The sequence below is a fragment of the Phascolarctos cinereus genome, unplaced genomic scaffold, assembly GCF_003287225.1.
Source record: "Phascolarctos cinereus isolate Bilbo 61053 unplaced genomic scaffold, phaCin_HiC Scaffold_5;HRSCAF=322, whole genome shotgun sequence".
Taxonomy (NCBI): Eukaryota; Metazoa; Chordata; class Mammalia; order Diprotodontia; family Phascolarctidae; genus Phascolarctos; species Phascolarctos cinereus.
Genome location: NW_027555958.1, coordinates 26,352,302 through 26,378,599, shown reverse-complemented (window position 1 = coordinate 26,378,599; position 26,298 = coordinate 26,352,302). Strand labels below are relative to the sequence as shown.

The 26,298-nt window shown below is 42.6% G+C and overlaps 1 protein-coding gene and 1 long non-coding RNA gene across 3 annotated transcripts in view; one reads left to right on the top strand and one right to left on the bottom strand.

Moving 5' to 3' along the window:
- Positions 1–26,298, top strand: part of CALN1 (calneuron 1) — a 468,953-nt gene that overhangs the window by 175,248 nt on the left and 267,407 nt on the right. The window lies entirely within an intron of this gene.
- Positions 1,923–23,892, bottom strand: LOC110222188 (uncharacterized). The gene is made up of 6 exons (XR_013487484.1): positions 23,733–23,892; positions 17,553–17,629; positions 13,992–14,173; positions 8,152–8,213; positions 6,059–6,184; positions 1,923–2,106 (listed from the first exon to the last, which is right to left on the bottom strand). It is a non-coding gene; the product is annotated as an uncharacterized LOC110222188 (long non-coding RNA).

Genomic DNA, 26,298 nt, shown 5'->3' with positions numbered 1-26,298 from the left:
ATGAAACTATGTAGAAGTTGCAGGGATGTGGGTTCCCAATGAGTATAAGGATGATCTTCCTAACATTTAGTGCCAACCCCAAAATAGAATTAATCAACAACATTCATTAGGAGGTGTTGAGCTCCCTGTCACTGGAAGTGTTCAGAGACTGTCTGGATTAATGTCACAGGTCTTGTAAAGTCAATCAATCAGTCAGCCTTCTCTCTGTTCCTTACATATAGCACTCTCCCATCTCCATACTTTTGCACTGGCTGTGTCCCATGCCTGGAAAGCACTTCTTCCTCACTTCCACATCATTGAATCCTTATTTCCTTTAAGATTCAGCTTAAACATCACCTTCTATATGAAGTATTTCCTGATTCCTCTTAAGTACTAGTGCCCAACTATCCTATATTGATTTATTCATATTTATCCTGTATATATTTAATTTATATGTACTTACTAGATGTAGGTAATGTCTATTCTGTTAGAATGTAAGCCTCTTGAGGGCAGAACTGTTGCTTTTTTTTGGCTTTGTATTTCTGGTGCCTAACAGTGCCTGAAACATGGAGGGTACTTAGGAAATACCTGTTGATTGATTGCGAGACAGTGGAAAAGGTGTTGACTTTGGAGTTCAAGAACCTGGGTTCAGACCCTATCTCTGACACTTCACTATTTGCATGCTCTTAGGAAAGTAATTGAATATCTCTGGATTTTAGTTCTCTCATCTGTCAGACAAGGTACCTGGACTAGATGGCCTTTTTCAGTTCGGTTCATGATCTTTTAGGTGCCTTCTAGTCTGAGATCTCCTGCCTCTGTGCTTATGCTCAAGACATTCCTTTTCCTGACATGACTTCTGCCCCACACCCAAACTAATAATGCTCTCCCTGTCTGCCCCACATGAAATTAACTTTGTATGTAGTTTTATTTGCTTAACTCTGTACATGTTTTCTCTCAATAGAACGTAAGTTCCTGAGGACAGGGAATGTTTAGTTTTTATTTGTATCCAAAAGCACCTGACACATAGTAGGCTTGTAATGAATGCTTGTAGAGTTGTTGAATGTATTCAGTTAGAGAGAGTAGAGTGACTGGACTTTCTGGGAGGATCAATTAATCAATCAATCAGCATTTATCAAGTACCTACTATGTGCCAGTAACTGTACTAAGTCTGAGGAGACAAAGACAAAAAATGAGGCAATCTCTACCTTCAAAGACCTTATGTTCTCTCAACCAATAAGAATTTATTAAGCACCTGCTATGTGTCAGGTACTATTCTAAGTAGTGGAAATATCAAGACAAAAGTAAAAAAAGTCTCTGCCCCCAAGGAGCCTACCTGCCATCAAAAAATAATCAACAATACTTATTAGGCATCTACTGTGTGCCTAGACACTGTGTTGGGCACTTAACAGAGGAACAATGCACTGGGATACCTCACCACAAACTCATACAAGACCTAATCATTTCCCTCCTTCCATTGGGATAACCTTGCTTGCCATTTCATTGACATGCCAGAGAGAAAAGGATAATGATCAAGAGTTGGGAGGGGGCTCCAGAGTCATTCTGAGTTTGTCAGTAGGTCCTTTGCACTTCCCCCTTTCTTTTTTAATCAGATTTGTTGTTGGAAAATGTATTGTAATGCCTTTCGTTAAAGCAGTAAAATGTCTTTTATGTCACTGAGTGGCATCTTTGCTGATGAGTAGCTGTCCTTGTTCTCAACCCACAGCCCAGACACAAATCCTGCAGCCCTTTACAACCAGGGGCCAGAATTCTCCCTTTGTGTACAATATCCAGAGAAGCCCTTGTTTCCAAGTGAATCATGTTCACCAGGCTGTTGCTGTTTTCTACATCATGCAGGCTCCCTATTCCCTCTAAGAAAAAAAAAATACACACACACACACTATTTGTAGAATTGTTTTTTTTTTTTAAAGTAGACTTGTGTTCCGGTTCCTTGGATGACCTCAGGAAGATGGGTTCTCAGATGGGAGACTTCATTAGGGATGATACCTCTGGGTTCCATCCATCATTAAGCAGAAAAGTTGTAGTGAAGTGAGAATCTGAGAATGTTAGAAGTGGTAGGCACCTCGGAGAATGTCGAGTCCTTAGTTCCCCTCATTTTGTGGAGGAAGACTTGAAGAAAGGGGGATGGTACTTACTCAAAGTTAGGTAGTAAGTTAGTGATGGGGTCCCCTAGATCTCTTGACTTAACACAGTGCTTTCTATTGTTCTCTGCTGCCTGTGTTAGGCTTAAAGAATAGAGACTCCAGAGGCAGATTCCATACATAGGGTGCATGGCTAGTGGGGGAGTTAAAATGTAGATACATTCTGAACCTGATAAATGGGCATGGCTGTTCAAGGTAAACGATGAGAGCTGAAATCTTTGCTGTTAAGAGCCTGCTTCAGCTCTATATAACCTAGGGTTGACAATGAACAAAGGCAGGGATTGACCATTATCTCTTTGACTCTATGCTGACTTATCTGGAAATAATTATGGATCAAATTGTTGCCTATCTCCAAAATGCTACCATGTCAGGTGTTGAGACCCTTTCTTTACTTCTTCATGTGTACCTAGTCACAATTCACATTTGTTGGTTATGGAAGGGATGGATCTGGGATCGAGGCTATGACCAAACTGGACCCGTGTAACCATTCTCCAAGTTAGCCCGACCTTAGCGAAGAGCCCAACCTTGCCCTGAGACCCAGACAGTGAGAAAACATCGACCCAATAGGATTCCCTGGGGGGTTCAGGTATTCAGCAAATAATAGTGAAAATGGCATAGTGCCTTGTACCTAATAGGTGCCTAATAAATGCATAGGGCAGCTAGGTGGTACAGTAGCTACAATACCAAGCCTGGAGTTAGAAAGATTCATCTTCCTGAGTTCAAATCTGGTCTCAGATACTTCTAGCTGTGTGACCTTGGACAGGTCACTTAACCTGTTTGTTTTAATTTCCTCATCTGTTAAACGAACTAGAGAAAGAAATGGCAAACCACTCCTGTATCTAGGCCAAGAAAAGAGTCAGACAGGACTAGAAAAATGATTCAACAATAAATGTTCATGGAATGCCTGAATGGCACGACAACTGGAGTGCAAAAGGGTACTCCTTAATTTTGAGATAGTAATTTGAGTTTGCTTTGAAATGTACCCAGATACCAGGTGCAAATGCATTGAGCACTGGGGAATGCTTATAACCGGCATTTCTATACAGCCCCTTAAAGTTTGCAAAGCACTTTACCTAAATAATCTCGTTCAAGTTTTAGGACAACCCTGTATGATAGGTCACATAGATGCTACTATCCCCATTTTACAGTTGAGGAAACTGAGGCTGGGAGAGTGAGAGTTGCTTGTGGTCACCTAGCCTATACATGGTATTTGAACTGTAGTCTTCTTGACTCCCAATCCACCCATCTACCAATCCAATCCAATAACACTTATTAAGCAACTCCTATGTTCCAGGCATTGTGCTAAGTGCTGGGGATACAATTAATAATAACAAAAAAGATAATCCCTCAAGGAGCTTACGATCTAAAAGGGGAGACAAAAGGAGAAAGTAATGGGATGGGGTAAATGGGGCACCAGGATTAATCTGGTTCCAAGGAGTTGAAACCAGGTAGGGCAGCAGATTCAAAGTGAAATGCCCTCTAAACATTATGCTGCGTCCCAGGGGATGGTGCTATAGAATGGAGAGATGTATTCTTTGTCAGCTGGGGTAAGTCCTAAAGGTGTTGATACAGTGGACTTTCTCCTGCTCTTGCTCAACCTTGTGATTATTTTTTAAGGGACTGAAGCTAACACTGTTTTAAGATCTAAATTTAGACAAATAAGAGACTCCAGAGAAATCTTAGGCTTGTGTGCCTATGTATACATCTATAATAACTACACAAATTACTTAATCCAATTTATCACCCCATAAATCAAATACCAAAATATGAAGCAAAGGAAAATAAATAAAAAAACGAAATATAAGGAGGGTTTGATTTTTCTTACTTAACTTCTGACATTAACACACTCTCTCTCTCTCTCTCTCTCTCTCTCTCTCTCACACACACACACACACACACACACACACACACACACACACACACCCTAGCCATGATTTTTGAACCAAGTTCGGTTGGTAATTTTATTAGGGATTTTCTACTGGTATTCTGTCAAGCCCCATGGTGTTAGGGGTGCCTGTGGGCAGCTTCTGGGGACTGCAGCCTACCAGCCTCATTTTGTTTTGTTTTTGTCTGTGTTGGGAAATGAAGCATATCTTCACTTCTTATTTATTGATTTTCTAAAGTTGCATGAGTGCAGTCTGTTTTTACATAATAAGCATTTCAGAATATACCTCCCTCCCCAGTACATCTGCCCTTGCCCCAAAGAAACAGTAAAGCAAAATCAGTGGACCTGTCAGCTGGGTCTGACCGCATGTACATTTGCCACTCATAGCCCCCAACTTGTCCAAGGAAGAGAGGGAAATCAGTGACTTCACCTCTGCCTGGTGTGTTGTGTGTGTTGTTTGGTTTATTAAGATCTCACAGATTTGTATTTATTGTCGCAGTCGTTTCAGTCACGTCCAACCTCATTCAGGGTTTTCTTGGCAAAGATGGCAGAGTGGTTTTGATATTTCCTTTTCCAGTTCATTTTATACATGAGGAAACTGAGGCAAACAAGGTGAAGTGACTTGCCTAGGGTCACACAGCTAGGGAGTGTCTGAGGCTGGTTTTGAACTCAGGTCTTCTGGACTCCAGGCCTGGCACTCTATCCACTTGGAGGCCATACATTCTGTATTTGCTTATGTATGCTGGTGGGAGAAAGTATTGTCTTGATATCTCCAGGGCCTGAAACATAATAGATACTTGATAAATACTTGTTAATTGGCAGATTGTCCTTTTTTGTTTACATGGCTGTAATCATTGTATCTATTATTTTCATCCTTCTGCTTATTTCACTTTGTTTCAGTTCGTTTGAGTCTTTCCAAGCTTCTCTGAATCCATCGCATCCATGGTTTCTGCAGTGCAACAATAATCTGCTATTCGTATAGACCTAGGTTTTGTAGTGGACAAAGTATTGGGCTTTGGAGTCAGGATGACCTGAGTTTGAATCTAGCCTCAGAAACTTAGTAGCCTGGGAGAGGGAGTTAATTTCTAGCTGCCTCAGTTTGCTCATCTGTAAAATGGAGATAACAATAGACTCTACCTCCTGGGGTTGTTGTGAGGATGATGAGATAATATTTGTAAAACACTTTGCCAGCCTGAAAGTGCTGGATAGGTGCTGCCGCTGTTGTGGGATTCAGGAGAATAGCATCGTTATTTATTATTATTATTATTATTATATTATTATATTATTATTATTATTATTATTATTATCTTCAAAGCAACTATGTGGAGTAGTGAATGGAATGCTTGACTGGGAGTGAGGAAGAACTGAGTTTGAGCCCTTCCTTAGACAGCTACTGGCTGTGTGGTCCTAGGCAACCTTCTTAGTCAATCTGCCTTAGTTTCCTCATCTGTGAAATGGGAACAATAATAGCATCAGCCTCATAGAGATGTTGTAGGGATCAAATGAGATATTTATTTGTAAAGTGCTTTGCAAACATTAAAATACGATATGACTGTTATGATTATCACTATTATTATCTGAAAGATTTTCACATGAAGTAATTGTTGCACTTGGCCTCAGAGGCCAGAACGAGGGAGGGGGCCAGATTTCAGCTCAGTATATTGGAAGGGAACCCCAGTGTCCTGCCACATGGAGCTGTCCAGAGGGTGAAGGAATGTCCTCTGTGGACAGTGGCTACCTTTCTTCTGGGGGTATTTAGGCAGAGGCTAGATGATCACTTGTCTGGGACTTTGTAAAGAGGATTCTTTTCCATGTTTGGGACCAGATGACATCCAGGGGACTGTTCTAACTCTGACCTTCAGGAATACTCCAGGACACATCTGGGCTGTTAGGGGAGTAGCCACAGGCAGAGTGTAGGCATAAGGATTCATGGTCTCCCATCCAAAGGGAGGCTGAGGAACATAGGCAGGCTGTAAGCTCTCAAGACAGCCCATGGTGTGTGATGGAGAAATCACAGTCGTTAAGAATATCTTACCTTCTAAGACCTTTTTTTTCCCAAGATCCTGCAGCTCATCGGTGAATCTTCATCCATCTTCCTACCCTTTCAGGTTTAAAGTGCCAGTTACTAGTCCCATTTTTCAGAGAGGTCGAGTGAGCTTGCCTGAAATCACATAGCAAGTCAGGGGTCAAGCTGAGAGTAGCCACCCAGTCTTCCTAATTTTTGCTTTCTATTTTTTTGCTAAGATACACTGGCTTTTCTCACTTGGCCCGAGACTGATGTAGCTGAAATAAGTCTTAAAAAGATTAATTTTATCCTTATTAAAAAATAATCTTTTCTTAGATTCCAGTATTTCTTCTTTTGTCACCAATATATTTCTTCTCCTCACAGCCTGGGAGGGATTCCAGAAAAAATCATTTTGGAAAATGGACTGTGGTCCTAGAATGTGACCACAGTGAGAGGGCCAGAAGAAGAACCCAGCTGGTGTAGCTTTCAGCTTCTCATCTCTCTTCCCTAGGCCAACCTCTTTTCAGCTGATAACGGAAACTGCAATAATACTTCACTTGACTCCATTTAGGCTCATGGGATCATGCAACCAAAGCTGGAAGGGACTTCAGAGGCCATCCCCTTCCTTTTACAGATGGGAAAACTGAGGTCCAGGGAACAGAGAGAGTGACCATCACAGGAGGGTTTTGAACTCATATCTCTGACTCCCAAGCCATTGCTTTTCCCCAAAATGGTCCCTTGGTAGCCTCTCCCATTGGAGCGTCCTGTTTGGTTATGTCCTTTGTTTCTTGGTACCTGACAATCGTAGAACAAACTCTCCTCTTAGACATGCTTCTCAAGCCCCTCAAGAAGTAGGTGGAGACCCACAAGTTTGAGAGAAGATCTCACTGCATTTGCATCTATAATAGTCCCCAAGCTCTCTCCTGGACAGAGTCATTTCCTCTAGTCCCCAACACCAACACTAAATCCTTGAAATGGCTTTTAATTATCCTAGGTGACAATTGGCACTGACTATAAAGGGGCCTCGATTAAGAAACAGTGACATCTGCCTGCCTATTACTGTGTAATAATTATACTTAATTATCATCACATTATGCACAGATTAATTCTGTGCAGTCTGTGGCTTTTTGGTGCATAGGATGAAACTCAATGGGCAGGAAAAAAAAATCAGGATTCTTGTTTCCTCGTCTTGGAGATGTGTCTGCCTTGCACTTAGAATGGTGAATGTCACCATTGCTGGGTTCAAACAGGGTAATAGGCTGAGTTTCAGATTTTGGATCTAAATGAAGCCCTGTAATGTGCCTGCCACTGTCCAGGGAGTGTGAAAGGCCTAGAGCTATTGCTTTCTCTCTTCAGCTTTGGGTCTCAGGCAAGTCAAGTCCACTCCTGGGCTTTAGTTTCCTCATTTACAAAATTTCAACATTGGTCTAGATGAGGGGTTCTTAACCTGGGGTCTGTGAATTTATTTTTTTTTATAATTATATTTCAATATAATTTTATTTCCTGTTTTATTTTATGCATTTAAAATGCAAAAAAAAAATTATGAACCCCTGGTCTAGATGACCCCTAAGCAAGTTTCACACCCTAGAAGTTTCCTGATTTCTCAATTTCACTGTTGATCACTCTAGTGGAATTGATGGTAGAGCTTGGCACATAGTAGGTGCTTAATAAATGCTTGTTGACTGATTGGTTGATGGATTTAAGAGGTGAATGAAGTCTCAAGATTTTTCACGGGAGGCACCAATGTCATGTGACCTTGGGAGTGGAAACTGAAACATGGTGTCAATGGGAAGAGGACTTGAGTGGGGAATTCACGTGCCTCTATTCAATATATCCATGAGCTTAGGCTGCTACTGAATTCCTGTGGTACCTCTAGTAGCAAGAGGGCTAGCGATGGAAACTGGAACTGAGATTTCATTAGTAGGAGGAACTCCCAGGTGAGGAAGTGCCTTCTGCCAATGCATGTCACCACCTTCCCTGAACATTATTGTCTTTAGAGAGTAGCCTAGAGCAATGTGCTACACAGCTAGGATGTGTCAGAAGCAAGACTTTAACGTAGACCTTCCTGGTTTTGAGGCCAGTGCTACACTGCTTGTCTTCCTCTTGTTCCTCAGTTTACTCACCTATAAAAGAGGGACTTAGCATGATTCCAAAGTGCCAATGATGAAGAATGTTATCCATCTTCCTGAAAGAAAGACAATGGTCTCAATATACATAATGAAACAGACAGTCTCTGGATATGGCTACTGTGGGAATTTGTTTTGCTAGATTGTGCATGTTTGTTACATGGAATGTTTTTTGTTTTTCTTTTTTAGCAATAGGAGGTAAGAGAGAGAAATAAATGCTCATTAATTTTTAAAAATGAATTGAGGACAAAAGAGGGGATTGGACAAAATGATCCCTAAGATCTCTTTCATCTCTAAATCCAAGAAGCTTTGTTTCATTTTTTCATTTTTTATTTTTTTTTATGAAGCAATGGGGTGAAGTGACTTGCCCAGTGTCACTGATCACTTGTAGTAAGTGTCAAGTGTCTGAGGCCAGATTTGAACTCAGGTCTTCCTGAATCCAGGGCCAGTGCTCTATCCATTGCACCGCCTTCCTGCCCCAAGAAGCCTTGGTTATTCCGTCATCTGTACATAAGGATGCCACTGAAGTTGCTGGAGAGAAGGAAATGTATCTGACAGGAGCATCTCAGTCTGGTTTGGCCTAAGTGGATAGTGCCTGAAAGACTTAGGAAGGTAATTGTTCCAACCAACAGGCATTTATTATGGCACATTTTAACCCACACCAAGGAGACTCAAGGAGACACTTGGAAGGAGGGACAGGATGGAGTCATAGGATCCTAGATTGGGACTGGAAGACACCCCAGAGGTTATCTGATTCAGTCCTCTCATTTTAGGGAGGGGAGGAGGTGACCAAGGAAGGATGCAGTTCAGGGCACCATGCTGTTCCCTCCAGCTCCAAATTAGAGCCAGGGAGGGAATACAACCTCATCAGCCCTGAGGACCCAGGGAAGGCCCATTACGGTTTATGGGGAGCAGTGGTGGAAGGGGTCAGGTAGGTTCCTCCTCAGGCAAGTGATCAGTTTTCTATGTGTAGGCCGGAATGGGTTAGGGGAAGGCTGACTGTTGGATAAGCCTGCAGGTGGTGCTGAAAAAAGTGTTAAGCTTTGAGTCAGCTCAGTTCAGATGCCATTTACTCCCTGTGCCTCAGTTTCCTTATCTGTAAAATGAGATCCCTTCTGGTTCTGGATCTATAATCTATAATTCTCTGGAAATTTCCATGAGAGGGCAGGATAGACAGAGGTGCCAAGGAGGAGACATTTCTGGAGCAGAGGCAGTTAGCAGCAAGACAGAGTAGGCTCTCAGACAAATGAACTTCTGAAAGGAAAAACCCTTGTTCTTCTAGAATGATCCTTGCGCTTTCCTGGGAGGCATCCCCTGGGAGCAGAAACCTGCCTCTGTCTTTAGCACCGGGTCTAATTCATCATAGTGTCAGGAAGTTTGGAAGGAGGCTACTTCTTGGGATGGGGGAATTGCCTTCAGGGTTGACATAACCTTACTGCTTTCATTTACCCATCAGCTCCCTGGAGGGAGTGAGGGCTGTGAATTTATTCTCACCACTTTTCCATACCCACTCCTGCTATTTATTTTCCTTCAATTACGTATTCCAATTTCATTTCATTGGTACCTCTATTAATCTTTCGAGTTGCTTCCAATCACAAAATTATCTTGGACAGCACCTCCTCCCAACTTCTTGTTGTTCTGAGTGTTTGTGTGCTGAGGTCTCTTATTGTTTGGGAATTTTCCATAAGCTTAAACTGAGGCTCTCCTTTGCTTCCCATCCCATCACAAATTAATTTCTTTTAAGCAAGCTCACTGCAAAACTTTGGGAGGTTTAGTTTATCTTATAGCTATTCTGGGCAGGTAGCTTTCTTTTATCACCCTAGTCTAAGAAGAGAGAATTCCTTGTGTACCTCCTCTTTAGGGCTGCTTCCCCAACTAACACTCCTATTGGCCAAAAATTTCCCCAGAAACTGACTTCTATGGCACTCATGGCTGTTGTAGTAACCTTGAAGGGCTGGTTTTCTACTAGTATTATTCATGAGCCCCCACCAGTGTGTTTTCTGTTTTAATTGGTCAGTAGACATCATTACCTTAAAAAAAAAAAGCAAAAAGCATTTGCTAAGGTCATATAGTAAGAACATTTGATACAAGGCATCTCACTGAAATTCTGGCCTATACTTTCCCATAAGTACATACAGATCTATGGGAAAGGGGGGCTCTAAATGGGGAGAACACAGGTGGCCAAAGGGTAAACTCATTCCTCCTTGTTACTGGAAGTCTTTTTATGAGTACATAGCAACATTCCCCTCTGCTCACGGTCTGGAAAGTTTTTGCCTTCCTTGGGTGACTGTCTTATTGTACCCATCTGTACACATGTTTATCCTTTTATGTCCTCAACATGTCTCTTTTTACTCCCGGTTGTGTGCATTGTCTCTTACAGGTCTATGAGAACACGGTCAGTGTGTGTGTGTGTGTGTGTGTGTGTGTGTGTGTGTGTGTGTGTGTGTATGTGTGTCTGTGTATGTTACTCCTGCTGGGATCACGCCCAGGTGTTCCCCGCCCCCAACTTTGCTGCCCTCTTTTACAGATAAAAAGAGTCTGCCTCCCCAAGTTTGGAGTCCTCTACCACATGACTGCTCACCTGCTAAAATTCTTTTGCTGTTTAAAGTTCCCAGGAGCTGTGATTCTCTTATTTGGTAAACCAATCACAGTGTTCCATTCTTGACCCAATTGTAGAGAAGTTCAGATTTTATAGAGATCACAGGGTATAAACCATCTTGTTCATGAATTTAAAGCTTCATCTTATGTGACCACCCTTACACTTAAAACTTTGTAATTACCTTAATTGGGGAGGAGATTAAACCTTGCTCTTAAGCTAATGTGACCCAAGATGATCATCATCCTGAAATGGCATCTCTATTGTATGCTAACCATTGGTTATAGGAGAGATAGCTCTGTGAGGCTGATTTTCACTCAGTTTAAGAAGCAGGTAGGAAGGATCATAGGATCATCAATTTGGAAGGGACCTCCGGGATCATCTAGTCCTAACCCCTCATTTTTGTAAACAAGAAAATTAAAGGATGGGCCATAGATGTAGCACCGTGATATTTCTTAGAAGGGAAATGAACTAATACAGGTGATGGGTCAAAAGGCAGCAACTGCTGTCAGTAACCTCAAGTAGATAGCCACCTTTATCCCACACTGGGACTTCTTACAGCCAACATATAGGGGCCTAGAGAAGCAGAGTTTTCACTGATGGTGCTTGTGAAGCTGACCCTCTTTGTGTAGCCTTATAGGATGTAATCATCCATTGGTGGTTAGGGCAAATAGCAGAGCTCATTGCAGAGTAGAGCACAGATTTAGGTGCTAAATGCTCTTGGATATATTTCTGCTTTTTCTAGGGGTAGCTTTTTCATCCTGTGATCATTACCTCAAGGACTCTTATGTTCCAGACCATGATGCCTAGCTCCCTAAAGTCTTGAGTGCAGAGAACACTGAAGGGACTTTACTTTGATGAGCAAAGCCCAAGTCTCTGTTTTCAAAAACAAAGGTTGGCCATCAATTAGTTTGATTAAATAAACCTTGTAGGTGCTACAAGGACAAAATAAAAAATTAGGAATGATTCTTTCCCTTGAAGAGGGCAAGGGGGTGGGGGTAGAGTGAAGTACAGTAATATAAAACATTAGTAAACATAAAAAATACAAAACAAAGTAGATACAAGTTCATTTGAGAAGGGAAAAAACACTGAGAAGTGAAAGGTTTTGCTCAGGAGAACCCACCTGAGCTAAGCCCTGAAAGAATCAAAGGGCGCTAAAAAGTAGAGATGGGGGGGGTGCCTTCTAGAAGTCAGTGAGAGCCAGAGCCAAGTTCCAGAGATAGAATGTGGCAAAGTCGATTCAAGGAACAACTAACTACCTAGAACATCTTGGAATGTAGAATGCATGAAGGGGAGTGATATGGGATCAGTGTGGAAAGGTACATTGGAAGCAGATTATTGAACAAATGAGTCAATCAGATTATGGGGGCATTCAACGTGAGGCTGAGGAATTGGTATTTTGTTGGAGGCTCAGTAGAGAGGGAGCACCTGAAGGAGGCTGTAGTGCAGTATGAAAGGAATTGAGTTTGGACTTCCTGGCTCTGACACTGTGGCCCTGGAGAAGCCATTAAGCTTTTCTGGGTTCCCATTTACCTATTAGTAAAATGAGGCAGTTGATGACCTCTAAGATTTCCTTCCATCCCTGGCTCTGCGATCCTAAGATTTTTGAAATTATGTGATCAATCCTGTGCAATGGGAAGATGATTTTACAGCTATGTAGATGAAGAATCAGAGAGGAGAGAGGCTGGAGGTAGGGGTCCGATGAAGAGGCGGTTGGCACTATCTCAGCCAAAGAAAGATCTGGGGCTCTAGCTATGTGAGTGGAGAGAAGGGTCCAAATGTGAGAGATGCTATGGAGATAGAATTGCCAAGGCCATGACACTTTGTAAATATTGTCTTTTGTAGAATAATTCAACATAAATTTTCTAAATACTCTTATGGACAAAGCTGTATGATATGGGGTTACAGAGAGAAAGAATGACAGTCATTGCACTCAAAGAGGGGAGGCAGAAGGGCATTGAATATGTCCTTTGTCCCCAGGCTGACAGTCCCATACCCCCTTTCTCTCTTTCCTCCTGCTTCAGAGAACCAGCTCCCTTTGTGGGCTTCAGCCTCCAGCCCCCAAGTTAGGCAGAAAGGGATCGGAGCACTAGTCAATCTCACTTGTTGATTGATGGATTGATTATACTTTAAGGAAGTTCATTTGAAGGAAACATTAGGACAGCCAGGCCTCTGACTTCTAAGCCATTTATTTCTGATGAGGGAATGAAGGGCTTCCCTTTGTTGTGAAAGACACTTTAGCCATTAGCTGGTGGATGGGGATATATCTGGGGAGGGTGGATGCAGATGGAGACCTGGCCTGCTTGGCTGGACTTGGAGGTGAGGGGGACTTGGTCTGTTTAGGATGATTTGGGAGCAGGTTTAGATGGGATAGTCCATGACCTCGCCTCTTTGCTACCCTTATTCTCCTTCCTCTGCTTGCCCCAGAGGAGGCTGCTGGAGGCTTAGTCAAAGAGTTACTGAGGGTAGAGAAACCTTTGGCTCATTCCTGGCTTCCTTTTTAAAGTTTTTATTTTATTTTAACTCTTTTATTGATGTTATCTTCTTTCTTTCTTTCTTTCTTTCTTTTCTTTCTTTCTTTCTTTCTTTCTTTCTTTCTTTCTTTCTTTCTTTCTTTCTTTCTTTCTTTCTTTCTTTCTTTCTTTCTTTCTCCTCTCCCCTCCCCTTCCCTCCCCTCCCCTTCCCTCTCCTCTCCTTTCCTTCCTTCCTTCCTTCCTTCCTTCCTTCCTTCCTTCCTTCCTTCCTTCCTTCCTTCCTTCCTTCCTTCCTTCCTTCCTTCCTTCCTTCTTCCTTCCTTCCTTCCTTCCTTCCTTCCTTCCTTCCTTCCTTCCTTCCTTCCTTCCTTCCTTCCTTCCTTCCTTCCTCTCCTCTCCTCCCCCCTCCTCTCCTTCCTTCCTTCCTTCGTTCCTTCATTCCTTCCTTCCTTGCTAATAAATCCCTCCTACCCCTGCTTCAATAGAACCCTCAGTTGTAACAAAATGAAATTAATCAAATAGACCCATTGGCCATGCCTGACAATGTATGCCCCACTCTGCACTTGGCACCCACCACCACTCTGCCAAGAGAGAGGATGAAGGCATGTTTCAGGGCTGCACTGATCAAGGTCATGAATCTCCTCATATGTTATTCATTATGTTATTGTGAACATTGCCTTCTGGGATTTTTACCACCAACTGTGCCCTAGGCCAGATCTACTGTCCAAGAGGCCTCTTCCTTCCAGACCTTCTCCTGCCCCTCTTACCTAAGTACAAGGTGTATCCTCTCAACACTGTAGTTAAGGAGACCTGGGTTCAGATCCCACTTTACTAAGCTGCGTGTGACCATGGACAACCTCTTCAATCTTCACTCTCCTCCTTTGCAAAATGGAAAATCCATCAACAAGCATTTATTATGTACCTGCTCTGTGCCAGCCACTGACTGTACCTAGGCATTGGAGATAATAATAATATTAATAATTGTATTGCCCACTGAACAGGGTTATTGTAAGCTGAAAGCGTATACAAATATGAGTTATTATTATTCCACAACTTCTTGTAACCTAGCCTCTCCTTTACCCAAGTCTCAAGACCCCCTAGATCAATTTGCATGCTTTTTGGTATCATTTGATGGTTTCAATTTAGTGTTTAAATATCTGATGAGTCTCTTCCTCTACCCCCACCCCTAAGCCCCTGAAATTCTCTCGTATTCTTCATCTAATGTGTCTTATTTGAATAGACCGGATGGTTTGCAAACCACATTTCTTGGAACAACTATGTGAGGTAGGTAGTGAGAGTAATACTATACCCATTTTACAGATGAGGAAGCTAGAGGTTAAGTAGTTTGCAGGTAGTCACACAACTAATAAAGACATACTGGGGAGAAGGGACTCAGACCCTCATCCTCTGACTTCCTAGGCCTCAGGTTATTCATCTGTGAAATGGGGCAGTCGGGCTATATGGGTCTTGAGGACCCTTCCAGCTTCAAATCCATGAACCTCTGACTCTATCACTCTGTAACTCTAGCCATGCCACTTAACTAATCTGGGACTCAGTTTCGTCATTTATAAAATGAAGGAGTAGGACCAGAGAACCCCTGGGGTCACTTCCAATTCCAAGTTTATGTCTCTCTAGCCATTCCACAATGCTTCCTCTCATACTTCCCTGTACCTCTGATGGGAATCTACCTCTGGTTATGAACCAACCACTGAACATTTATTATTAAATACCTACTGTGTGCCGGGCCTGGAATCAGGGAGACTCCTCTTCTAAAGTTCAAATTTGGCACACACTAGCTGTGTGACCCTGGGCAAGTTACTTAACCCTTTTTGACTCAGTTTCCTCATCTGTAAGATGAACTGGAGAAGAAATGGCAAGCCACTCCAGGATCTTTGCCAAGAAAATCCCAAATGGGGTCACGAAGAGTCGGACACCACTGAAAGGACAGAACAGCAATGTGGCAGGTAGTGGGCTAGGCACTCGAGATGCAAAATGCAGCCTCCGAAAAAGAAATGGTTTTTGGAACAGATCCCCTTTCGCTGGTAGCGTTATTAGTACACAGCCGAAGCTCAGCCTCTGGCAGATATAAAAATCTCATGAAGAATAAATAGAGGGTTTGCTCTTAGGTCTAGGGAGGTGGCATCCATTCACCGGAGGTGCTAATGATTGCTGTCTTTTAATGGAGCTAATTTAGCGATAACTTCTGGTTGACTCTCCTAAGCCTGGCCATTAGCCGACTCATGTTGACTTTTGCTAGAGTTTGAACTTTAGCTCTAACATATGCATAGAACACACTTTTTGATTGCTTCACCAAATGAATCTATCCTGCATGCCTGCGGTTTCTTGCATGCGGGAGTTTCCTGGAATATCTCCATTCTTGGAGAGCTCTGCAGAGCCCTGGGTGCCTGCTGTTCAGGGAGCAGGCAGGATTGGATCTGGGAGGAACCCATGCTGCAGACTCCAGCCCAGTGAGTCTATGGATAATTTGTAAGTAGGGAAAGTAACTGGGGTAATGAAAAATAAATCTCCCACGTTATAAAACAGCCATCATTTCTGTCCAAGGCTCTAAAACATTACTGAGAATCCAAGGAGGACAGAAATGGATCCAAATGGGAGCCTAACCTTTGAATCTGTGCAACTCTATTTCAGAAGATAACTTATTTCTTACAGGATGCGTGACATGCTATGTCGACTGTCCCCTTTGCTGCCCTACACAATGAGTCCAATGGGTGCATCTAGCCATTCCTGTAGTTCCCTCTAGATCCTTAAAATGAGATAATATTTGTAAAACACTTAGCACATTGCCTGGCACATAGTAGATGCTTATTAAAAGCTCATTGTCTTTTTTTCCTTTTCCTAAAATTAATCAATTAGCTGTGTAACACTGGGCAAGTTACTTAACCCTGCTTGCCTCAGTTTCCTCATCCATCAAATGAACTGGAGAAGGAAATGGCAAGAAAACCCCAAATGGGGGCGCAGAGAGTCAGGCATGACTGAAACAACTGTACAACAAAAAAATTCATTAACAGACGTTTATTAGGCAACTACTGTGGGCCAAGCATTGGACTAACGTCTGCCCTACAGAGATAAAAGTAAAACATTTCCTGCCCTCAAGGAACTTACCTGCTATCAATTAATGAGTCAACAAGCATTTATTAAGCCCCTACTGTGTCAGGCGCTATATTAGGTAGTATATAAAGTATATAAAGACAAAAGTGAAACAGTCCCTGCCCTTAAAGAGCTTACACGCAGTCAATCAACAAACATTTATTAAGCACCTAAGGTATGCCAGACTCTGCTCTAAGTATTAAAGAAAGAAAGACAAAAATCCTTCTCCTCGAGAAATCCCCATTCTAACAGAATGCAATAAAATCTACCAGGTAATGGAAGTGTCGCACACTCTGTAATTGCCTGAACCAGGGCTTTCATGGTGGCATGTCTATCATTGGGGCAGGCTTCCCCAGCAATGGGGGATGGAGCTCAGCCATATTAGGTCAGGGCTCGTCAGCATTAGATCACCCATCAGATCCTCTCCTAGATGAACCCTCCAGAGCATCATGGAGCCCGACCACGGACCAGACACCGACAGGAGCCCAGGGCATCCTATGCAAGTTCCTGCCTGTCTTTCCCGGAGGTACGGCAGTCAAGGCCACTTATAACAACGTTGAGGGAGGTGCGATGAAACCCAGGCATCCTCATTCCAGGTCCAAGGCTTTACCACTCAGACTCTTACAAACCCCTGGGCCTCCTACTCTACTTCATTAGGTAACAGATAAAGGCCTGAAAGCGACCTCAGAGACCATCTAATTCAACCTAATTTTACAGATGAGGAAACGAAGACTCGGGAAGATTAATTTGAACGATGTCACACAGATAGTAAATATCAGATGTGGGATTTGAATCCAGGACCTCTGTCTCGGTAACCAGATGCTATCTCTGGTTATGAAGCCTCTGACAATAAAGTACATCTTTGGAATGCATCCCGTTACACTAATAGAGCTATCAGGATGCAGCTAAGGCTCCAGCTCTGCTGATATAAAAATCTAACGGAGAATAAACAGGAGGTTTACTCTTAGGTCTAGGGAAGTGTCGGCCATTCATTGGTGGTGCTAATGATTGCGGGCTTTTAATAGTGCTAATTTAGTGATAACTTCCGGTTGCTTCTCCCGAGCCTTGACGTTGCCCAAAGAATGTTGACATTAACTGTAAAGTGAAGTTCAGCTGTAACACACGTTGTTTTCCTGCTGCTGGTGATTTCAGGGATTGAATCTGTGTCGCAGGCCTGCAGTTTCTTAGGAGGCTGGATCCTCAGCCAGAGCTGGCCTTACCTGGCCATTCACTTCCCTGTTCTCTTCCCTGCTTCACTATTTTTTCTTGCCATGATGAGGACCATAGAATTACAGACCTAGAGGGAGAGAAAAGGGCACTCAGAAGCCAGCTAGTCTAATCCTTTTATTTTTCAAATGAGTAAACTGAGGTGTAGACTAGTTAAGAGACTTACCCAAGGTCATACACATAGTAAATGTTAGAGATGGGATTTGAACCCTTTGTTCCCCTGAAGACAGTGCAAAGCTAGCTTATATACCAGAGAGGTTCATAGACTTCAGAGCTGGAAGGGACCTTAGAGGCCTTAGTCCAAATCTGATTGTTTTAAAGATGAAGAAAATGAAGCTAAGAGAGGGGACTTGCCTTGCCCAGAGTCACACAGCTAGTAAGTATGGGGAGTACGCATGGGATTCGAATTTAGGTCTTTCTGACTTCCAATTCATGGTGCCCCCCAGATCTTCTATTTCAAAATTTGGTACTCCGGGGGTAGAGAAAGGGTCCCTGAAGCTTGTCTGCAGTGAGAGACCCCAGCTGGATTCCTTGGCCACTATAGCCATTAGGAATCTTGGTGAGGCAGATAGTCAACACTACTGAAGAATTAAAAAAAATTAAAAACCCCCCACCCAATGCAAAGGACTAAAATAAATCTGAAAAAATGGGGGCCTTTTAGCCTGAGGAAGTGAATAAGTAAATCCCCAAGTGAGAAAGCCAGCAACCTTGCTGTACTGCTGCTGCAAACTTTCTGCAGGCCTGACTTTCAGAGCCTGGGGAAACAGTGTCTGGTGACCACGTCTGCACTTAGTGTAGGTGAGCTATCGCCAGAGGCAGTTGAGGACTGTCTGCTCTGACTTCCCTGCCTAGTTTTATAGGCATATTTCTTACACGCTGTACTACTATAAGGAAGTAAAACCAGGCAGACGTCATGTGTTGTTCCCAGACTGAAGGCCCCACTTCTCTGTAACTAGTCTTGGGTTTTCCTGTGCTTTCCTTCCCCAGGCAGGATTAAATCTCCAAGAGGCCTCTTTAATGGATTTAAGGTTCTTTTTGTTCCCTTACATTCCCCCTACCCCCACTTCTATTTAAAAGGGAAATGAATTTAGTGAGCACTGTCTGCTTTCCCCCAAGCTTGAGAAGTTTTCTCAATAAGGGAGGCAGAAATATTGGAGAAAAGGACCTCAAATCTCAGTCAACTTCTGGGGTCCAGAATTATGTCCTTTAATTGAGCCATAGTCCCCAGAGTATAATGTCAACTCGTAGATGGCCTTAGATCTGGTCACATGTAGGATCTTACATAGGTTCAGAAGTCAGAAGGGCTACTAGAGGTCACCTTGTCCAGTCCTCTAATTTTACAGAGGGAACAGAGACCCAGGAGGGGAGGACCCAGTGCTTAGCACGGTGCCTGGCACATAATAGGTACTTAATTAATACTTGTTGACTTGACTTAGAGTGGCTTTCCCAAGGTCATATAACAAATTAGGGACAGAGCTGGGCTAGAACTCAGAGGCCAATGTTATCTCCACTATATCACCCTGCCTCCTCATTCAGTGATCTTCATAACCATCATCAGTGTATGTTCATTGATCTGAACTATATAATTACAATGGCCAGGCTTACCTTGGAGAACTGAGAATACGTACGTCCTTTCTCTTTCTGGGGAGCTAGGGTAATATGGATGTGGAATATAGGAAATATTATTAGATGTGGTTGGCTTTGTTGAAATGACTTTTTCCCCCCTCAATCTTTGTTACAAGGGATGTCTCTATGTGGAGGCAAGTGAGGAAGGCTATACAAGGAAAAAGAACATGATATAAAAACAACAAGTCTACTACTAAATACTTACTGTGTTCTAGGTACTGTGTTAAGCACTAGTTATTCCAAGATGAGAAGGGAGGAATCCCTGCCCTGAAGAAACTTTCATTCTTTGGGTGTTCAGCCCTGTCTGACTCTTCATGACCCCATGGACCACAGTGTCCTTGGGGTTTTCTTGGCAAAGATACTGGAGTGGTTTGCCATTTCCTTCTCCAATGAATTAAGGCAATCAGAGGTTAAATGACTTGGCCAGGGTCACACAGCTAGTAAATGTCTGAGGCAGGATGTAAACTCAGGTCTGCCTGACCCCAGGCCCACCACTATGCACTGAGCCACTCAGCTGCCTCACATTCTGTGGAGGAGGCAATAAATACCTAGAGACAGAGGTATGTACAAATAGAGATAAAATAGAGAAAAGATGATTTTGTGGAGGAGGACATTAGCAGCGAGGTGGGGGAGATTAGAAAAGGTTTCATAGAGAAAGTAGCAACTGAGCTGTGTCTTCACTAGGGATTGGTTCTTAGTGATGAAAGGGAGGAGGGAGTGCGTTCCATTTACTGGGGTAATCAGCACAGAAACAAGACAGGAAATAGAGTGTCATGTATGAGGAACAGTAAGAAGGTCAAGGTCATTGACGGTATTGTAGATCATGTGAAGGGGAATAATTGTAATAGGACTGGAAAGTTAATTGGGCACATATTTTAAAGAGCTTTTAATGCCAGAGGATTTTATATCTGATCCTAGAGAGGCATAGCATCCCTGGAGTTTAATGAGAGGGGGAGTGACGTGGTGAGACACACGCTTCAGGAAAATCACTTTGGTATCTGTGCAAAGGATGAATTGGACTGTGGGGAGACGTGAAGCAGGGAACCTAAGCATCATGAGGCAGAGGGAAAGTGGAATGGTAAAAAATGATCAGAAATAGAATTTCAGAGTCTGTGAACATGGAAATGGAATGCTTGTGGGTGACGGCAGGGTTAAGTGTATGAACATCTCTGGTGGAGTAGAGACATATTGGTCATGTCTACTGGAAATCTTTTGTGGTACTGGGCTACTGATAATTGACTGATTCTCAGGCCTACCTCTGCCCTCTCTGTGAATAAGGAAGGAACCAGGAAAGCACATATTTGGTATCAATAGAAGAACACATTGTTTGTGTACACCTGTCTTAGATACTTTAGGTATATCCATTTTTCATACTGGGGTACTTTAGTGGATCTGAGATGAGATGGAAAGAATGCTAGGTTGGGGGAACCTGAGATCCTGAGTTCTAATCCTGCTTCTGGCACTTACTACCAGAGTGTCCATGGGCAAGTCTCCTTGGACCTTAGTTTCCTCATCTGTAAAATGAAGGGTTAGGACTAGATGACCTCTAAGGTCCCTCCCAGCTCTAAATAATGATCCATTACCAATGGGTATTCTTTCTTATACTCATAAATTCAACATAAAGGATCTATGCGGTGTGTTGAAGCCCGTTAACACCCCCTAGGTACCGGGCAAGCCATTTATTCAGATCCAGAAGAGATGTGGGTCTAGTCCTTCAGTAGATTGTCAACTTGTTGGCCGGCGGGTGAAGATCTGGCATTCAGAATATCCAGAGTTAGATCAGTGTTCAGAGCTAGTCTAAAAGCTGTGATTCTTAGCCTTGTCTATTACCTTGTCTATCCTTCCACCATCATCATCATAAAAATACAAGTCCGGGAACCATTTTGCATTTTACAAAATTTATATTACAAAGACAAAAAACAAAATTTCTGCCCTCAGAGGAACTTATATTCTATGGGGGAAACAACATATGCATAGAGAAATACAAAATGTATGCCAAGTGAGTACAAAATAGTTATTACCCAGGGCGTGTGTTTGGTGAGGGGGCAGTGGTAACAGCCAAGAGGATGGTAAACGGTCTTGTGTTAGATGTGTCACTTGAGCTAGGTTTCAAGGGGAACTAAGGATTCCAAGAGCTGGACATGAACAGGAAAACCATTCCTGGCCTGGGGGACTGTTGGTGCAAAGGTGATAGGAAATAGAATGCCACAGAGAGAGAGAGAAAAACAAGCCTGCCCCTTCTCAGCTCTGGAACCATTATCCATCAATACTGCCAATGGCACTGGAAAATCCATGCCAGTCTATATTAGTCATCTTCCCTATGACATTCCAAACTAAAACACTTCTCCGTGGCCACCACTCTTCTACATGCCTCAATTCCCTCATTAGACTCTGAGCTCCATGAGGGTGGGGATTGTCTCACATTTGATTACCTAGTGCTTTGCACATAGTAAGCAAGTAATAAATGCTCATTAGTTTATTCAGTTCATTCATTTTTTCACCTAGGCCATGCTGCCTCCCTGACTAGGGACCAGGTCTGGTGTTTAGTTTTGGCTGGGAAAATCTCTCTCTCTTTTTTTTTTTTTTTGGGTGAGGCAATTGGGGTTAAGTGACTTGCCCAGGGTCACACAGCAAGTAAGTGTCAAGTGTCTGAGGCCAGATTTGAACTCAGATCCTTCTGATTCCAGGGCCGGAGCTCTATCCACTGCGCCACCTACCCATCCCGGCAAATGTAGCTCTTGACCATGTGCCTGGACTCTTTCAGGTCATGGGATTTTCTAGTGGAGTTGGGGGGTGGTCCCTGGGGACTTGTTCTTTTGAGGAAGAAAGACATGAGCAATGTCCTAAAGAGGCCAGCCAGGCTGCCCACCTGATGCAAGGTGTGGGGTCTCTGGAGGGTAGGGGATTCTGAGCTTGCTGTAGCACCAAAAATGGGATGGCGGTGATAGTGGGCCATCTGTCAGGTCAAACAGGACTTATTTATGCTAGAGTCAAGTGTTCAGCTGGGCTGGAAAAAATTATTGAAGAAGCCTTTGAATGAATAAAAGTCCTTCTCCTTTTTATGACACTCTTATTGATCTGAGGCTGTTTATAGCTGTAACACAACTGTAAATTAGGAGGATGGAGCCAGAACCGCAGCAGGAGGCAGGGGCTCCAAAGCCTTTCATTACAACTAGGACCAAGGAGCTGGAAACTGAAGCCTTTCTCAGGTGCAGGTCCATCCTCTTTTCCTCTAAGAGGTCAGTCCTAGGAGGCTTCGTCTCTATCCTAAGGCTAGGTCAGAGCTTGGGGCCCTGTGGGATTGTGGAAAGACTAGCCATGGCAATCTCAGACTCTGTTAGGACTGTTAGGCCTTGAACCCATGGCCTAGTCATTGCCTCTCCTCCACATCCCATAGACTAGGTTTTCTTGACCTTTTTTTTTTTTGTCCTGCACTGCTTTGGCACAGTGGTGAAACCTATGGATGTCTTCTCAAATTCTTATTTTTAAATCACAAAATAAAATAAATGGGATTATAAATGAAACAAATTATATTGAAACAAAGATGTCATTTTTTTCCTGTCCAAGTTCATAGTCTCTTAGACATCTATCTATAGGCCTCTTGGGGATCCTTAGATCCCAGGTTAATAACCCCTGCTTTACAGGGCCAAGTTCACAGAGACCTGAGGAGACCTTTTACTATTTTTCTCAAGAAACCTCACTGCCCTCATTGGCTCAACCGAAGCAAGGGTTGCAGGCAACTGCATACTTTTGTCAACAAAGTTCTGAAAAGATCCTATATAATTTCTAGGGTCTTTCCTTCCATAATGCAACATATGTCCCTATTCAATCAATCAATCTGCTGAAAATTTACTAAGCATGTATTGGTGCTGGGTCCTGGGGACACATATAAAAATGACCCAGCCCTTGCTCTCGAGAAGCTTACCTCCTGCTGGGGAAGACAGTATATTTACAGGTAAATTCATGCAGGATGTATAGGAAATATATACAGGGATGGTTATGAAGACCTGGGTCAATCAGGAAAGGCCACTGGTAGAGGATGAACCTTGAAGAGATCTGGGGATTCCAGCAGGCAGAGGGGGAGAGGAGAACATTCCTAGCATGGGACTCTTACCCATCCCTTAAGTTTTTTTTTTTTTAAACTCTGGTTCCTTTCTGCCATCCCAGAATTTCTCTGGGACAGAGTTGCCTGGGAAATAAACAGAACAATAAGGTAAAAGAATGTATGATTGTTGAGGGCAAGAACAGTTTTGTTTTGTGTTATCGAGACCTAGAAATTGATTGATTATCCTTGGGGCTGGTTCTGAGACCTTGGAGCAGATGTTTTTCAAGGGCCTGGAGTTAGGGAATCTCTGCTCAGTTTGCTCTCTGTGGCCCAGGGTTGGAAGGGTGGGGAGAGAGAATGAAATTTCAGGGAAGCCTAACTCAGATAGATGTATGCTACCCAGCTAGATTTTCATAGTGATTTTTTACAGAAAAACTTAATACATAATACATCAGCCCTCCTCTTTTCCCATTTGTATGCCACAGTCTAAGTGGGTACTCACAGCTGTACTTTCACATCCTCATTGCCTCAGAGGTCTTCCTTGGCTCTGACCTAAAGCCAGTTCTCTCTTTGTTTAGAGCATATCTGTGCAGTGATGAAGGGTATTAGCAGACAATGTCTGATGGCAACCCAGTTAAAAGCCTTTGTCCATCTGACCCTCTTTTCTGCCAATTCAACAAACATTTACTAAATATCCACATTTGGGGGTACAGTGATGCAAACACAATAGTCCTTGTGACGAAAAGCTCAGATACCCCTGGCATGTCAGAGCTGAGAGTGTCAGCCAGCATTTATGATGGGATTACCATGTGCCAGGCATTAAGCACTGGAGACACAGTGAGGGGACAAAACACCTGGGCGCCCTCGAGCACTTCCCAGTCTAGTGGGAGAAACAACATGCAGACAAAGATGGGCAAATAAGCTAAATAAATTGGGGAGGGGCTTTAGAATATAGAATGGTTTTTTTACCTCTTTTTTTAATACAAATTTATTTACTTTCACTTTTCAACATTCACTTCCACAAGTTTTTGAGTTCCAAATTTTCACCCCATCTCACCCCTCCCCCACCCCAAGATGGCATGCGTTCTGAATATCCCTTCCCCTAGTCTGCCCTCTCTTCTATCTCTCCCCCCTCCTTCTCTTATCCCCTTCCCCTTCTATTTTCCTGTAGGGCAGGATAGACTTCTGTACCCCATTTCCTGTATTTCTTATTTCCCAGGAGCATGTGAAAACATTTTTTTTAAATACATGTTTTTAAAACTTTAGGTTTCAAATCTTCTCCTTTCCTCCCTCCCCACCCACCCTCATTGAAAAGGCAAGCAACTCAATATAGGTTATACATGTGCAGTTATGCAAAACACTTCCATAGTAGACATGTTGTGAAAAACTAACTCTATTTCCCTTAATCCTATCCTGCCCTCCCATTTATTCTATTCTTTCTTTTGACCCTGTCCCTCTCAGAAGTATTTGCTTCTGATTACCCCCTTTCCCAGTCTGCCCTCCTCTCTATCATCCCCTGCTCTCTTGTCCCTTCTCCCCCTATTTTCCCATAGAGTAAGACAGATTTCCATACCCAATTGAATGTGTATGTTATTCCCTCCTTAAGCCAAATCCTATGAGAATAAGATTCACTCATTCCCTCTCACCTTCCCCCATTTCCCCTCCACTGTAAGAGCATTTTCTTTCTGTTTTTTTTTTGTGAGATAATTTACCCCATTCTACCCTTCTCTTTTCTTCTCCAGTATAATCCTCTCTCATCCCTTAATTTTATTCTCCAGATATGACCCCTTAATCTTCAACTCACCTTCTCAACTCACCCTGTCCATTATCTATCTATCTATCTATCTATCTATCTATCTATCTATCTACCTATACATACATATAATTTTTTCCTCCAACTACCCTAATACTGACAAAGGTCTCATGAGTTATAAATATCATCTTTCCATGCAGGAATGTAAACAGTTCAACCTTAATAAGTCTCTTATGATTTCTCTTTCCTGTTTACCTCTTCATGTTCCACTTGAGTCTTGTATTTGAAAGTCAAATTTTCTATTCAGCTCTGGTCTTTTCATCAAGAATGCTTGAAAGTCCTCTATTTCACTGAATGACCATTTTTTTCCCCTGAAGGATTATACTCAGTTTTGCTGGGTAGGTGATTCTTGGTTGTAATCCTATCTCCTTTGCCCTCTGGAATATTATATTCCATGCCCTGTGGTCCTTTAATGTAGAAGCTGCTAAATCTTGTGTTATCCTGATTGTGTTTCCACAGTACTTGAATTGTTTCTTCTGGCAGCTTGTAATATTTTCTCCTTGACCTGGGAACTCTGGAATTTGGCTACAATATTCCTAGGAGTTTTCCTTTGGGGATCTCTTTCAGGAGGAGATCTGTGGATTCTTTCAATTTCTATTTTGCCTCTGGTTCTACTATATCAGGGCAGTTTTCCTTGATAATTTCTTGAAAGATGATGTCTAGGCTCTTTTTTTGATCATGGCTTTCAGATAGTCCAATAATTTTAAATTCTCTCTCCTGGATCTATTTTCCAGGTCAGTTGTTTTTCCAGTGAGATATTTCACATTCTTTCTATATTTTTCATTCTTTTGGATTTGTTTTACAGTGTCTTGATTTCTCATAAAGTCACTAGTTCCAATTGCTCTATTCTAATTTTTAAGGAAGTATTTTCTTCAGTAATCTTTTGGACTTCCTTTTCCATTTGGCCAATTTTTCTTTTTAGGGCATTTTCTCCTCATTGGCTTTTTGGACCTCTTTTGCCATTTGGGTTAGGCTGTTTTTTAAGGTGTTATTTCTTCAGTATTTTTTTGGGTCTCCTTTAGCAAGCTGTTGACTTGTTTTTCATGATTTTCCTGCATCACTCTCATTTCTCTTCCCAGTTTTTCCTCTACTTCTCTTACTTGCTTCTCAAAATCCCTTTTGAGCTCTTCCAAGGCCTGGGACTGATTCATATTTTTCTTGGAGGCTTTGGATATAGGAGCTCTGACTTTGTTGTCTTCTTCTGGTTGTATATTTTGATCTTCTTTGTCACCAAAGTAAGATAATATAGTCTGAC